Source organism: Anopheles aquasalis, chromosome 2 (assembly GCF_943734665.1).
Source record: "Anopheles aquasalis chromosome 2, idAnoAquaMG_Q_19, whole genome shotgun sequence".
NCBI lineage: Eukaryota > Metazoa > Arthropoda > Insecta > Diptera > Culicidae > Anopheles > Anopheles aquasalis.
Window position 1 is genome coordinate 17,505,001 of NC_064877.1, and position 15,000 is coordinate 17,520,000.

A 15,000-nucleotide genomic window follows, 5' to 3' on the forward strand; every position below is an offset into this window, starting at 1 on the left:
GTGAATGGCGGCTTGAAGTGAGGGATATGCTAATCCCGAGCGCAATCGAAATGCAGGTGAGTGAGCCCCTCGTCTTTTCGAATATGAATACTGGCTGGCTGGTACGGCTTATTAAAGCATCTTCACGACGTCAAGGAATGTGGATGGACGCATCCCTTCCCTGTCCCGTGGCGCAACGGAACTAGGGCACCATCGTTCGTCGCTAGTTGGCGGAAAAGTGGAAAACAATTGGCCAGCTCATGACGATGACGAACACGAGGAGACGGCAGGCCCAGCCAACTGGGCGAACGATGGCCACGTCAAACAGAAGACAAAGTTTGGGTTCGCGTATCCCTCTTGAGCATTCCATGCCCGGACATAATGACGAGATTCTTCAAATAGTTTTACCCCGACGAGGACCGCTTTTGGTTGTAGTAGTTGTCATCACCATCATCGTCGTCGTCGTCGCTGTCCTGGAATTTGTGCCTTTCCGAGGATATACACACATTTTTGGGATAGCGTGCGGAAATCACGGCGGAACCGGCACCGGAACAGCGGACAGGGGATGTTAATTTATTCATTTGTTTACGGTACTCGTAGCTACCGGGCGGTGCGGTGGATGAAAAGGGTGCTCAGCAAGTGACCAACCACTGTAGAACGTGACGCAGCCTGTGATGTGTTGTGTCCAGAGTGATGACGAAAGGGCTGACGAAGGTGCTGACTATTCCGCTTCCTGCTGTTGCTTTAAAGAGGACAAGCCGCAGCTAGAGACGACTCATCTTTAGCCTGAATATTTTAACGGATTAAACCGAACCCAAGCCCTGACGTCAGAGTCAACAGCAAAGCCTAATGAGACTCGCTCAAAGCCTAGCAGGATTTATCCCCTTTCCTTCCTGAAGCGCAATCTGAAGCGCTCGTTGAAAAGGATAACTACTGGGAACGGACACCATTTGTTGTTGACCAGTAATAGGAGCCCATGCTCCAGGGAGCACCGACAAGTTGTCGGTTGAGTCTCAACACTATTTATGGAATCAATATTTTAAGGACCGCTAGAACTGCCCATGTGGTTCCGGGCTGCAGCACCAACCCTGCAGCAGTTCATTCCCTAGAGACCCACGAACGCTACGACAGGAAACAAGGATCGCAGTAAGCAAATGCAGCAACTCATAATTCATTCCACCAAACGGGGAAGTACGGGAAAACCCTCCAGCAGTTTCCCTTTTCCACTACGTCAAACCATTAACACACTCCCTAGTGTGTATTCCGCGTTCTTCCGTGGAAGCGCATGTAGCCGCCATTTTTGCATGTCGGCCCCGAGATCCTCGGGAATTGTTGGAGAACTGCGTAGCCACACCTCTCTACCAAAAGGAAAGCATTCCCCGAAAACCGTGAAACCGAAAAGCGGTCAAAACAAACTCAACAAAACACACGCTGCCAAGCAGGGCTTCCGGGGGGGGGTTTTCGGTGTCGGTCTGAGCTCTCTCGAGGGACCTACGTCAAGGATCTGTGTATGTGATTGTGTGTGCACGGCCGTAGCACTAACTCGATTACTTCCTCAGCCAAACTAGCATCGCAAGCCGCCGCTAGGTCCGCCAGAGCGGCCATGGGAAACGATTTCCGTCGGCAAAAAATGGCGGGATGTCGGCTGGCTCGGAACACCGTGGCCTCGTTTCCACGACTCCAGGACTAGCGCCGGACAACACCACCACCGGGCGGCACTGTTTTGAATATTAAATATTTACGAACGCAACTGGAGGAACTGGGCACCCTGGTGGGGGGGGGGGGGGGGGGGGGGCGACAGCTTAACCAGCGGCAACTCCTGCGGCCTGGCCCTGGGGAGGGAAGGAATGATGAAGCAGCCGTGGACTTGCTAATTGGGCCGCGCCACCCGGTGTCAGACACACACTCTCTCTCTCTCTCTCTGTCTCTCTCTCCAGTGTGGTTCTAGACTCACTGCGCAGTAGCCACCATCACTTTCAGCGGCCTCGACAGCAGCAGCAGCAGATTACAGGATTACATCGCACTCCGGGACTAGCAGCACACACGGCTCTGTGTGCTCGCGAGAAGCGATAGGAAAATGGTGGCGATAAGCAAATGCTACCGGCTCGGGGGAGAAATTGAACGAAATCTGCATGCGATTTACATATTCCAGGCAGGAGCCGAGATGGGAGAAAGGTGCACTCCCGGCACACCCATCCCGGCGTGGCGTGGATGGTTTTATGCTCGAGCACAAACTTATCATCAAAAGATAAATTACGAGCTGCATGTATTTTCTATTTCCCATTCCTTTCATCTGTTTGCATATTCTCTCGCTCTCCTCGCACTGAACTCAACCAGTGCGAGAAGAGAGAGAGAGAGAGAAAGTTCTTAATCAACGCACGGGATCCAACTCGGGCCTTCTTTCGAGCTTGATGGCTCCATTCCTTGGTACCACACATCCTCGGGTGACGATGACTGATGGGCGCCTGCTAGGATCAGGATTTGAAGCGTTTATCCATGAACAACGGGCCAGCACGGGACTGAACCCTCTTCTGTAAACGCCTCAAACGAACCGAGCTCACGGCCTACTCGCTATGCAAATACCGTCCTCGTTTCGTTTGCGGGGCCCTCAATTTCCTCAAACCATTTCCAGCCACAACAAACGGCATGCCACCGGGCCAGTCTCCGGCCGTCCTTTTTTCCCCCCTTTAACCCCCCCAAAATGAAGTGAACCAACGAGATTGATAACCGGGCAAACAGTCACGGTACGGCACGCCAACAATAACCACCCAACAAATGGCTCCCGGGTTGTGTGGCTTGCGTGCGCTGCTCGGCGCTGTCGAGTGACTGTTTGCACTGGAGCAGCATTTTGAAGTGTTTGAATCTAAAACAGAAACATGCACAATTGCATGCCCCAGCACCACTCAAACTGTGGCGGCCATGTTGGTATGTTGATTTAGAATTGAAAACAGCCACCGGAACCGGATCGGAACAAAAAAATGCCCACAAAATTCATTATCCTACGTTTGAGTGGAGCACTCATCAGTGGGTTGAGCTGTTGTGGTATCATTTGATCGAGCGATGGTCCATTTAAACTTTGAAACTGTGTTTCAAAATTGTTTCCGATATTCTTCTATCACCGTAAATCGACGGTAAAGAATGTCCTTTTCGGTGCTTTCACTTTCGAAACAAAAAATAAATACCTCGAGATCTCATTAATCGCGCCAAATCGATCCTCATCATCTATAAACGAGACGGTAATCGAACGAGGCGCATTCCCATGGTCGATAATGGTTCGTCGCTATCGCGAAATCTAATCCCTCCACGAATGGCCACATGCAGGTGAAAAGTTCTCCTCCACGCAATCACAATCTCTCTTCACCAATCTTTAATGGCACTTCACAGGCAGCACTTCAGGAATGTCGGCGAGCCCCTGCCATCGGTAAGAGCCAGAGCAGCCAGAGATACAATTACATGCTGCTCCTGGGTCTCGTAGCCACGAACAGACCACCAACAGCCAACACGGTAGAACCCACCTTAAATTGATCAAACACAACCATTCGCATTCCGTGACTCGGTGAAATCAATATGCGGCGAACACCAATAAACTTCCTTCTTCTCCGCTCCAAGCCCACGGTTGACAGAAGACACGCATCCGATGAGCACGATCAAGCAGAAGACGAAGTAGAAGAGCTCCAGGGGACCGAGCTGTTGTTTCAAATCCATTTCCAAATTTCAAAATCGATTTGACCAAAAAACGGGGCTGGGCACAACATGGCGTTACCACGCACCGCACGCTGGGGACTGGAAAATCGATTTCCGTTGCGACGGTTGACCCCTTTCTGACCAGAGGACTTGTTCCTGTTCGGTCACAGATTGACGCCTCGCCATTCCGACGACGATGAGTCCAGTTCGAGGAGCGCGCGCACACCGACACTAAACACTGTTGCCCGTTATCGGATTCCCGGTTCCCTAAACAGCCCGTGAACAGGCTGACGTGAGTGAGTAATAGCGCGATGGCGCGATGGTTCCAGGAACGCGCACAAGGAACACGCCTTGGAAGCAGCACGGCCCGGGTTTTTGGGCCGATAGCGCGCGAGACAGATAGAATTACTTCAATCATATTTCATTGCCGTAACCACCACCACCACCACCACGGGCTGTGGCGTGAGCATCGCGTTCTGCCTTTTTTCGGTGTCGTCGTCGTCGGGCGGTGGACTGTCAGCCCAGATCCCCCGGGGGCGACTGCTGCGCGAGATTTGATACTTTTCCCTAGCGCTCTCTCCCAAAGGGGGCGCTACCCCTTTCTCTGTCACCTTTTCTCGAGTCTCGTAGCTTTGTGGCCGGAGTCGAATGTAGGAAGGAAGTGTGATTCCTCTTCCTCCACCTCCACGTTCCCTCTGGGGGGGTGCTCGATCTTCGATGTGATCCGCTAGACCTCTCTCTCTCGCTTGGCTTCGTCTTTTCCGTCTTTTGCTGCTTGTTCTGCCGGATGTGTCACAACACACGCTGGCGTCACGCTGTGTGTGTCTGTTCGATTTTCGACAACCACACCAACCCCCTCACCCTTCAATTCCACCCTTCTCTCAGGGCCCCACGGTCCATGACACGCGCAGTAATAACGTTCTGTCAATTTGATTTTACAAAACGGCCGCCGTCTGCCATCGATCGAATGGCTCAAGGCGTTGGAGGGTTGGAGGGAAAAGAAGAAGAAGGAAGACAAACAGTTTAAAGGAGAGCGCCAAACCGGGCGGAAATATCCTTCGCTTGAACCTGTCATCGCAACGCCATTGGATTGCCGCCATTCCGGTTGGCCAATCCTCGGTTGGCAGGTGCATCTAATTGACGTGGCCGGCGTAGATGCACATCAGCTGCGAGCCTCCGTTGCCTGCGACTCCTGACTGGTCATTGAGTAATTCGATACGGGCACCCCGAAACGGAGCCGAGCAGCCCGGAGAGAGAGGATATCGAGCATGATTAATCGTGACAACGAGATGCTTCGGTTTATCGATTTCGGTTTTCCTCCTTCCTTTTTTTTTACACAACTTTGGGATGTTATTGGGATGCAGGAAAGGGAGGGGAATTGATCCTCCGATGCCACCACACGTGGATTAGGAATTGTAATGAGCATGAAGTTGGGAAGTTTATTGAAAGTAAAAAAAACGCCTCGAGAACCTGTTTTATTTCGTTCACTCGATCACCCCTCTTTATGCGCTCTCGACAAGCAACTATCACAACAACGATGGATGGGGCGTTGCATGAAACAATAGAGGGAGCGCGCGCCCTTGATTTGAGACGCTCCCCGCCGCGTTTGGTGTCTAATCAAAATGCAAAATTATATGCCCGTCCCCGGATGTGTGGCCGGTGCATCCTCGTATGACACTCTCGCCGCCCCTTATTGGGCTCAAGTGATGTACCGACCAGCTGTTACAACGAGGAACGAGGAAATCACTCGCCGGCACGCACGCACACCATCATCGTCATCATCGTTTGGGTGACGGAAAAAACATTGCCCAGCTCTTTATCGGGGTGCGAGACGACAACCAGAGGGTCCTCGAGTATTGGCAGCTCGCATGCTTCGTGTTTGTCCCTTTTTGTCGGTCGGACACATCCTTCGCAACCCCTGGAGGGTTGTTTCGATTTTCTGTTTTTTTTTTTGGAAAGTTAGGAGGTAACATACGTGCCAGCTGGAGCGGGGGGAAAAGAAGAGGAATAAACGAAGGGAAATGTTGTAAATTGTCTTTAAATTACGTTCATAACATTGGCGAGCGACACAATGACATAAGGAGACCCATTCCTTTCTGGTGTCTCCTTTCTCTCTGTGTTTGTTCTGTTTTGTTCAAACCCAAAATACGTCTGTGGTATAACATTTGGAGAATGTATGCGGAACAGCAGCGGAACACGTGGCCACGAGATTCGAGTGCTTATTGATCCCGATTCGTAGCCACAAAATTGGGTTTTAAAGTGGAACGGACTGTGCAGCTTAAAAGCCGGGACTCACTGGAAGCATAATTCTTTCCACTACTTGTACATTCCTCGCCTGGATTGCATATTTCAATTACGCCAATCGAATCCACAGCCTGTGTGCCCGTACAAAGGTAGAGAACGGTGCCCGATTATGCTCGGAATTGGGTCATAAATTTTCCCACCAAAAACCCCCCCAAAAGCCGTACCGTGGGCCGGGTGGTTTGAGGACACCAGGGAGGACCAGCAGAGGGGGAGAGCATCCAGCTGCACTCCCAATTTGCGCTTCACTGCTCCTCTCTGTTCCCCCGAGCCATTTATCGTCCACGTCTGATCCGTGTCTCCGGCGAGAAGAACGTCGCCCGCGGAAAGTGTTCGTGCCTCGAGTGTTCCCAGTCCCGGAAGAAAACAACAACAACAGACCGACCGTATGGCAACACCCTGAAACCCCCGGAACGAGTGAGAATAGTTAATTGGGAGGGATACCAGCCACCGGGGCCCACGCGAGACGGCATATCGTTTACGGAAGAGGAATCCGTGACCGAATAACCCACCCCCGGACCTGCACCCGGAACCTGCTACAGAATTGGCAGGTAGAGGGTTGGGCTTTGGGTTGTATTGGGTTGCGATGGTCCCGTGAAGGCGTTGATTTCCATTTTCTCTCTCCATTTTCACGGACAGCAACGAAAAAGGATAACGGAAGCCGGAACGGCACGGCAACTGGCAACTGGCAACTGAACCCGCAAAGAAAAGGCAAGCAGGACGGATGGAAGGGATGTTTAATTAGGTGCTATTGGAGTTCGTGTTCGGTTCGTGCTCACTGATCCTTTTGGGCCCGGGTTGTACCTGGCACTCGAGCAGGAGGAAATCCCGCGCGTTGGTTCGAACTTTTTTTTTTCTCCAAGGGACCATGACACATCCAAGGAGCTTTGAAGGTGTATGTGGTGTGTCTGAATGTACGCGACATCGCTATGGGAATGTGAGAAAGATAAATAAAGCGCAAAGAGAGGGAGAGCCGTTTCTCCCTCTCGGTCTCACTCCAATTCTCAGCCTTCTTTCCTTCGCCTTGCGCCAGTATCCTTTAAAATCTAATTCACTTCCAGCCAGGACGTGTTGGCGACGATTGAATGTTGTTCCTCCAAACAGAAAACACCCGAAAAACAGGGCTGAAACCGAAACGGAGCCAATTCAGGCGCTGGCCAGGCGCTGGCCAGGCGCTCGAATGCACGCGATTGAAATTCGATCCCTCCGGTGTCTTTCAGGAGTTTCCGGTGTTCCTGTCCCCGGGCTTATTTCAAGCAAACATGCACACCGAGGTATCAGGTGGTGGTCTCGGACACAACAGTCGACCGTCGTTTCGGGTTATTTATTTACTTTTTGTCTTCGATCCCGGGCGACCGTTCCTTCCCTGGTTGGTTTATTTGCTCATCAATGGGGATTACGAAAGAAGAAAGGAATGATCGCGGGACAGCGATGCAAAAATGCATTCCCATAAACTTTCATTTCCCAAAAAACGATCATCATCGATTTTGTGGCCAGCGCACCTAAATCACTTCCTTCCCAAAATGACCACCGCCGTCTCGATGTTTATGACCGCCAGAGCTTGCCAGAGCTCGCCGGCATCGAGGGAGTTAATGAAATATTGAATTGTCATCGTTTAATCAGCCGAGCGCAATGCAAGATGCCTGTGTGCCAGGTCGGCCAAAAACGAGCGAACGAACGAAAGGAGGGAGAAGAAGAAAAAAGGCATTAAAATCCCTGCCGGCATCAATTACAAATCGTGAAAATCAATTTCTCGACACGCACGCACGCACGCATCATCCAGCTGCCAGCTCATTTGGTGGCAGCGCGGCACACTGCGGCGTGGGGCACCGGGGGGCCCAGACCACCAGAAACTGATGTCCCCATTAAAGCGCAATAATCGCGAGCGCGAAACCAACCGATGCTGATTGCAAATGAGTCGCGCAGAAACAGAAACAGAGAAAAAGGGAGAAGAAATCGGAGAAAAAATATGTCCCACGACGGAGACATAAATTTTCGCTAAACGCACGAATTAAATGCACATAAAACCGGCACCGGACGGACGGTCCCTGGTCCCCGGTCCCCAGTCCCCATTCCTCCGGGTTGATGATGATGAACAAACTGATGAACTCCACAGCACATACTGATGCTGATGCTGACTGATCAAGCAAAGGGAGTGTGCGGTCGCGATCGCAAAACTCACCGAGAGAAGACAACCTGGTGTGAGCTGCAGGTGGTCCCCTTCGCCCTCCACCAACCTCCCTTTGTGGGGGAGAGATAGATCGAGATAGAGCTTTTGAGCCGTCCGGCCGTCCGTCCGTCCGTTCGTTCGTTCGATCGTGATCGCGATCTTATGTGCTACGACGAACCGTGGCTGAGTGGGCCGCCACAGCCACAGACACGTACGCCAGACTGACACGATATCAATCTCGATCTTTGACAAACCTATCGCACCGAGGGGTGCGCGCTTCATGTTCCGCCGTTGTTTGTCTGTGAAGCAGCAGCAGCAGCAGCATAACGTGATGCTCGAGCATTTTTGTTTCCATCCCGCTCCACTGGAATGTCCGCCAAACATTCCGAAACTCCACAACCACTCCACTCCCGTTAGGCAATCGACACAGAGGGAGAGGGAGAGAGAAAGAGTGAAGAGGGACGTTCGCGAAAGCGACGCTGCTGTGGCTGCTTTCTTGCGGCCTTTAAAACGGGCGCTTTTGGGACATGTACGGGGAGGACCGGCACCAGCTTTTTCCACTTTGATTAATGAGATTAAGAACGTGAGCTGCAGACAGCGACCGAGAACCGTGTTCGCTTCCTTTCGAGGTCAGCAATGGAGTAGAGGATTGAAGTGGATTACCGGACAGACGAAGACGCGAAGGAGAGTGGTTCGGGATCGCCCCGCTCAGCGGGCGGCGATCATTTATCAACAAAAACGCAAAGAAATCCTACAAAACGACGGCTGGCTTATCGGCCAGTTGGTGGGTTTTGGGGCCAGAAAACGCGTTAACAAATGACTTACCTTCTGTTCTAGCACCGCACCGCACCACGAGGCCGAAACAGTGAAATGCAAATGACCGCGACCAGCGACGACGCGCGCGTGGCGACGATGATGACGAAGAATCTGTCTTAACCGGAGCAAACCTTCCACGGGGCGCACACACGGGGCACCAGGATTTGACTAATAAGTGCAAGAAGATTACACGATCCACCACCTCCCCCGCCACCTCCGTTGGAATGTTTAAGTAACATTTGGCTTAGGGCTAAACCGTGGCCACAGCACCGGCATGCCGGGAGTGAAAACCGGTGAAAGAAAATTGCAGGAAAATGTTACCTCTTCGTGCTCGTGTGGCCTGCTTTGTGGCCCTTTTTGTGCGAAATAATTGCCCAGCGCACCAACAACAACAACGGCAACAAAGCAATCCGCGGGCCCCGGAGGCGCGGCATTAAATGCGGAAAGGCCGCACCGTCGAGCGCAGAGGCCAAATAGTGAGCGTGGTGGGGGCCACGGAGGGATGGCACGGAAATCGGCACGAAAAGATTAATCTATAATAGATCTTAGCTCCCATCCGGGAGCGCGACCACGAGCTCGGAGATGCTGGGAAGCTTTTTGCGAAGGGAAACAGGGGGGGGCTGGAGGGCTGGTATCCAAGCAGACCGCGCGCTACTGACTAGCCGCCTTGGTGCGGCCGTGGACCGCAGTTGGCTCCGTTGTCTTGGCAACATGATTTCCTTCCTTCTTGTTCCTTTCTCCTCCGTTTTCGTTTGCTCGCTTTTCAACTAGTTTTGCTCTCCGCGTGGTCTTATGCTGCTGGAAACCCGGTTTCGTTCTGTGTGTTTGTGGGGAGATCGCCGCAAGAAGACGAGCTTTGCGTGGATGTTTTTGCCGTTTTTGTGCTTCTTCGTCTCCCGTTTCGCTGCGGCCACGCTGTTGCATTAACCTTTTTTTTTCTTTTTGTTGCTTTTGCTCATCCCAGCTCAACCCATCTCCGTCCCCGCAGTCGGTCGGTCAGTTTGCGAGGATCACACCAACACCAACGTCGCTCAGCTGGCAGCAGGCTGGTTTCGAGAAGCAAAAAAGCAGTCAGTGGTGGCGGTGGCGGTGGCGGGTGTTTTTGTTGCTGCCTCGGAACACGCTTTTGCCAGGGAAGATACCACTTCTCCGACTCGCACATACACTGGGACACACACAGAGGCACACAGTCACAGCAAGGCACACTAGCAGAGCATCTTCGTGTTCTGCTGCTTCTCGCTTTTGAGCGCACCTTTTGCTTTGCTTCTGCTTTGCTTTTATTTATCTTCTGTCGTAACGCAGGACACAACAACCACCAACAGCACCACCAACGAGGAGTGGTGGACCGGATTCAGATTTTGTCACAAATATTCTAGATACAAACACACACCAGCGTAGAAGAGATAGACACACGATGCACCACCGACGTAAAGTGCATTCAACGTCGTCGCTGCATAAGCTGCTGCGATGCTCCGGTTGTTGTGCTTGTGGACTTGTGGTCCAATTGAGGAGTCTGCCCCCACCAGAGGGTGGTGTGAAGGTAAGAGACTGCAGCACGAGAAGGAGGAGGAGGAAACCAAACAACACCGCGCGCACCAAACAGAAGTGAAGAAGAAGGAGGAAAAGGCTTAAAAACTTCAAAACACAACAACACCACCACACCAACCACACCACGCACACACTTTGGGCGAGATATGCTCCAAGCCCACCTTCCCCCCCCCCCCCCCCTTTACAGAAGACCACATCTCCTCCACACGAACTCTCGTGGCGAACGGTGGTGGCGCAGCGCGAACTGCAGAAGAAGACAACAACAGAAAACAAACCGGAAAACATCCACAGCATCCCCAGTGCTGTGGCCCCACAAACGGCTCCAGCATCGCATCCAGCAAAAGCTTCGTTTGGATGCTGCGGCTGTTCGCCACCCGCTCTCGACCAGAAGGGCGCCATCGCAACGCCGTAGACAGCGGCAGCGGCAAACGGTTAAGCGGGTTTTTGTCTTAAAAATGAAACGAAAACGGACCAGGTGGGGTGCACACCGGTGTAGACTGATGGTGGCAAGTGGCCACGGGAGCAAGAAAATGGTCGAACATTTTCTTTCAGTCACCTTTGCCGAGGCCTACTGGCTTTAGCGGGAGTTGGGGATTTTGGAGGTGTTTTTTTTTCCTAAGCAAATGGCAAAAAAGGAAGGAAAAGCAGGCCGCAGGAACACAGTTGGCGGTGGTTCTCGAGTTCGAGCCTCCTTGAGAGAGAGCACGGGGGTTTGCTGCTGCCCGCGAGCATGGAGGATGAAACCGAATCCGACGACACAAACACAAAATGAGCTTTTTTTGCGGGATCCTCCTAACATTTGTGGCGTGGAATCCGTCGTGGAAGCTTACACACAACAGCGTCGAGTGGCGAAACGATTGGATTACTCTCGCGCGCTGGATTATCACTTATCACAACGGGGCCAACATGACACGAGACCGACGACGAGATTGCCGCCTATCCGCACGATAGGCACACACGCGAACACGCCGCCCGCACCGTTGATTGACGCGAACAACCGACAACACCAACGCCACACGCCGCCAGCACGGCACACATCGAGACACAATTCCAGCAGCGGGCCACTTTCACGCGGTCAAGATTTGCTAGCGGCGTAGAACGACGGAGAAGAACCACTTTTACGCGCTGTTCCGCGGTCAGGATCTGCTGGCGTTCAGCGTCCGCACCGTGCGACATCTGAGAGAAGATTGCCGAGAGCGAGTAAAAGCGAGAGCAGGCGACCGTTCGTGGGAGTCGTTCTTTTGCAGTTCGGCCAACTTCGGTTTCGGTTCGGATGCGTTCTCGGAATGGGAAACGTGGAGAATACGGTGAGACTTTCACTTTGAGAGTTAGAGAACTTCATACAAATAAAATGTAACAAATATAAAAACAATATGCATTTTTTCTGTGATACATGAGAACTTGCAATTCAATCTATAAAAATAAATGTCTCACAAATGTTCTTCCTGTCGTGTAGACCCTCGGTTCGGTATTTCAACAAAGCAAATGGGAGATAGCACGAACTGTCGCGTGCTCTTTCGCTCTGCATTGCTCTCAGTAGTGGATTTCATCCGAAGATGTACGTACGATGGTTTAGTGGGCACAATGGAGTTCTCGTCAAATTTCGGTCTGGCGCATTTTTGTTCAAAGCCGGGGACTAATCGTTAGGTGAACACATGGTTTATGCTCAATGGAGAAACAAGCAACGAAATGCAGAGCATATTTTACTAACTCGTCGACCGCGTGTTGGTCAATTTTTTTATGTGATGATTGCCAAACTTTCAACTCTTGAGATACATTTTAATCCTAAAACTAGCGGACAGTATCCTCTTATGATTTTTAAAGACAGATTTGGCCGCACTCAACATAAAAAACGTAAAGTGCTAAATAAAAGAATAGTTCTGAGAGTCAATTTCGCATGAATGAGTTCGTGGGAAACCTTGTATAATAAAATATAATTAAAAAATTACAAAAAAATATCCAGTGATCATTAAACGCATGTGGCTCAATGGTCTAGGGGTATGATTTTCGCTTAGGGTGCGAGAGGTCCCGGGTTCAAATCCCGGTTGAGCCCGTTAAATTGTTATTTTATAAATTTGCTGAGTAATTAACAAAAATATTAATAAAGTACTAATTAACCAAACATCACAGCCTATTGTTATACTTGTGAAATGATGTAAATCATGCCAATTTATACGTGCTCGCTCTCAACAGCTTTAAGAAATCTCAAACTGATGTATATTATTTCTTTCACTTAATTTATTTCTTGTAAAGATCAATCACTCACTCATATTTCTGATTTTTATTTCTGATGCATGCATTATGCAGGTTAATGGGTCACACAATTCTTATCTGCTGCATCTCAGATTGTAAGGCCCTCGTAGACCTAGTGACCCAAAAACAAAAAGCATTTCCACTTAGACCCCAAAAAGACTCCCCACAAAGGAACATCCACTTCACGACTTGGAGCTGGAAGAAATTTATTGATATTTATGAATGCAGAGCATCGCTATGTGTTGCTTCTCTGTACCATTCCACTTCAGTAGATGTCCCTAAAGGATGACCCTAGAAAGGGACTCTATCGCTTAAATTGATATTTTATTGTTGAAGAAGTTTTGACCAGTCGATCCTCACCATTTCAAAGAACCGCACGAGGGTGGTGTGGACGGGCATCAGGAAGATAAACACTCCGAGAAGGAATTGCTGGGAATAAAGCGATGTGACAAGCGAATGAGTTCGGCTTGATGCTGAACGAACTGGAAAAACGAGCACATAATGCCAGGAATCGTTGGAAAAATGGGATGCGCGTTGGTGGAACGATGCCATCCGTTTCCGCCTTTATTCTTTTACCGAAATCGCTTTTCCTTTCCGTGCCATGAAATTTACAGACAGCTGTGTGCCAGCTCATGTGATGGGAAAGCCAGACAGCCGTGTGCCAGCTCATGTGATGGGAAAGAACACTCAATGATGCGGTCATTATTGTTCCTGTTACGATCGATTTCGTACCAATTGTCATGAAATCGAAGCGTGACAGGTAGAGAATATGCATAATTGGAAAATTCTTTCCGCGAAAATGTAAGGATAAAAATAACTGTTCAACATTTCAGTAGCAACTTGACGATACCGTGTAAATATACACTGTCAACGGAAGTTTCCAATCAATAACAATCTCGAATACCATACACAAGTGCAAAGAAGCTCGATTCTATATTATCACCTTGTAAACCAATTTCCAAACTAAATCGAAAAAGGTATTAGCTCTTGACAGGTTCATAGATACACGAGAGCGAGTCAACACGGTCACATTGTCACTTCTCGAATCACGTTGGAATCATAAGTCGAGCAACGAATTTAAAGGTACCGTACCTGAACCACGACCAGCTACATGTGCTACCATTCTGCTTCGTAGTGAAAGCGTCACTTTCATGCTTTTCAATTACACTGGTTCCGACTGTTGTGGCAGAATCTTCCCTTCTATCAACCAAACATTCAGTGTACCAACGTTGGTTGCTGATTTGATGTTTCGTCCGCAGCAAGAGATGAAATATTGAAGGCGCTTAGTGAAACAAGCTCTTCAGCGATGCCGCGAAAAACAGGCAAAAAGTACCCGAGCAGTGCGATGTGTTGATCCGAAATGGAATCTGTCTAGTGCTGAATTAGTTTATTAAAGTGAAACGACGAAGAGCTGGTTGGTTGGCATGGTACTCAGCACTGGCACACACGTGAGCGTCCGTTTTCACGCATTCTTGGCGCACCACGAGGGGGAAAAAGGTTGAAACAAGCAGAGTGATCTTTTTCGTGTGTACTTGGCATGCAAGCGGAGACATTCAAAATTTACCTGTGACGATGAACTGACTGATGCACGGCACGAAACTTTCACCCAAATTGAAGTTGCTACTTTTTCGTTGACTTACTACTACGCATTGACGAAAGACACCGGATGATCCTTCATTCACGCTACTTGTAACGCTCATTCGCATTGTATAAGGAAGGACAAGTTTTCGTCGTACGTAGTACAATCATTGTATCTCTTCTGCATTTCAATGTAGCAACAGCAAGCCATCAGAACTACCTTTAAATTCAGTTTCATGTTTCATGCAGCGCACGTCGCACAATGCCAACCGTTGGAATCATGTCTTTTCTATTGTTTCTGTCGGCTCAATGGTCTAGGGGTATGATTCTCGCTTTGGGTGCGAGAGGTCCCGGGTTCAAATCCCGGTTGAGCCCTATTGTTTTGTAGAAATAATGCTTCGTACACTTGTTGTTACTACTCACAGCAATTATGCAACAATAGCAAAGCTGCAGTACACTCAGGCAGCTGCAGTTTTCATAAAAAGTATGCCATTGGAATGGTGCGATCAATAACTGCCTCTGTTTAATATTTTTGGTGATCGTTTGTTGCTTGATGCGCTGTTGCCATCATGTCCTTTCTATTGTTTCTGTCGGCTCAATGGTCTAGGGGTATGATTCTCGCTTTGGGTGCGAGAGGTCCCGGGTTCAAATCCCGGTTGAGCCCTATTGTT

General features: G+C 50.0%; 1 protein-coding gene and 3 non-coding genes across 5 annotated transcripts in view; 3 read left to right on the forward strand and 1 right to left on the reverse strand.

Moving 5' to 3' along the window:
- The window catches only part of LOC126570018 (PH domain-containing protein DDB_G0275795), a 124,764-nt gene extending 113,148 nt beyond the window's left edge, over positions 1–11,616 (reverse strand). For both annotated transcript variants that reach the window (XM_050227463.1, XM_050227464.1), the window contains exon 1: positions 11,329–11,616. The gene's annotated coding sequence lies outside the window, so the exon portion shown is untranslated. The remainder of the gene's footprint in view (positions 1–11,328) is intronic.
- Positions 11,617–12,479: 863 nt separating this feature from the next.
- Positions 12,480–12,551, forward strand: Trnap-agg (transfer RNA proline (anticodon AGG)). The gene has a single exon. It is a non-coding gene; the product is annotated as a tRNA-Pro (tRNA).
- Positions 12,552–14,632: 2,081 nt separating this feature from the next.
- Trnap-ugg (transfer RNA proline (anticodon UGG)) lies at positions 14,633–14,704 on the forward strand. Its single transcript has one exon. It is a non-coding gene; the product is annotated as a tRNA-Pro (tRNA).
- A 217-nt stretch (positions 14,705–14,921) lies between these two features.
- On the forward strand, positions 14,922–14,993 carry Trnap-ugg (transfer RNA proline (anticodon UGG)). The gene has a single exon. It is a non-coding gene; the product is annotated as a tRNA-Pro (tRNA).
- The last annotated feature ends 7 nt before the right edge of the window (positions 14,994–15,000 follow it).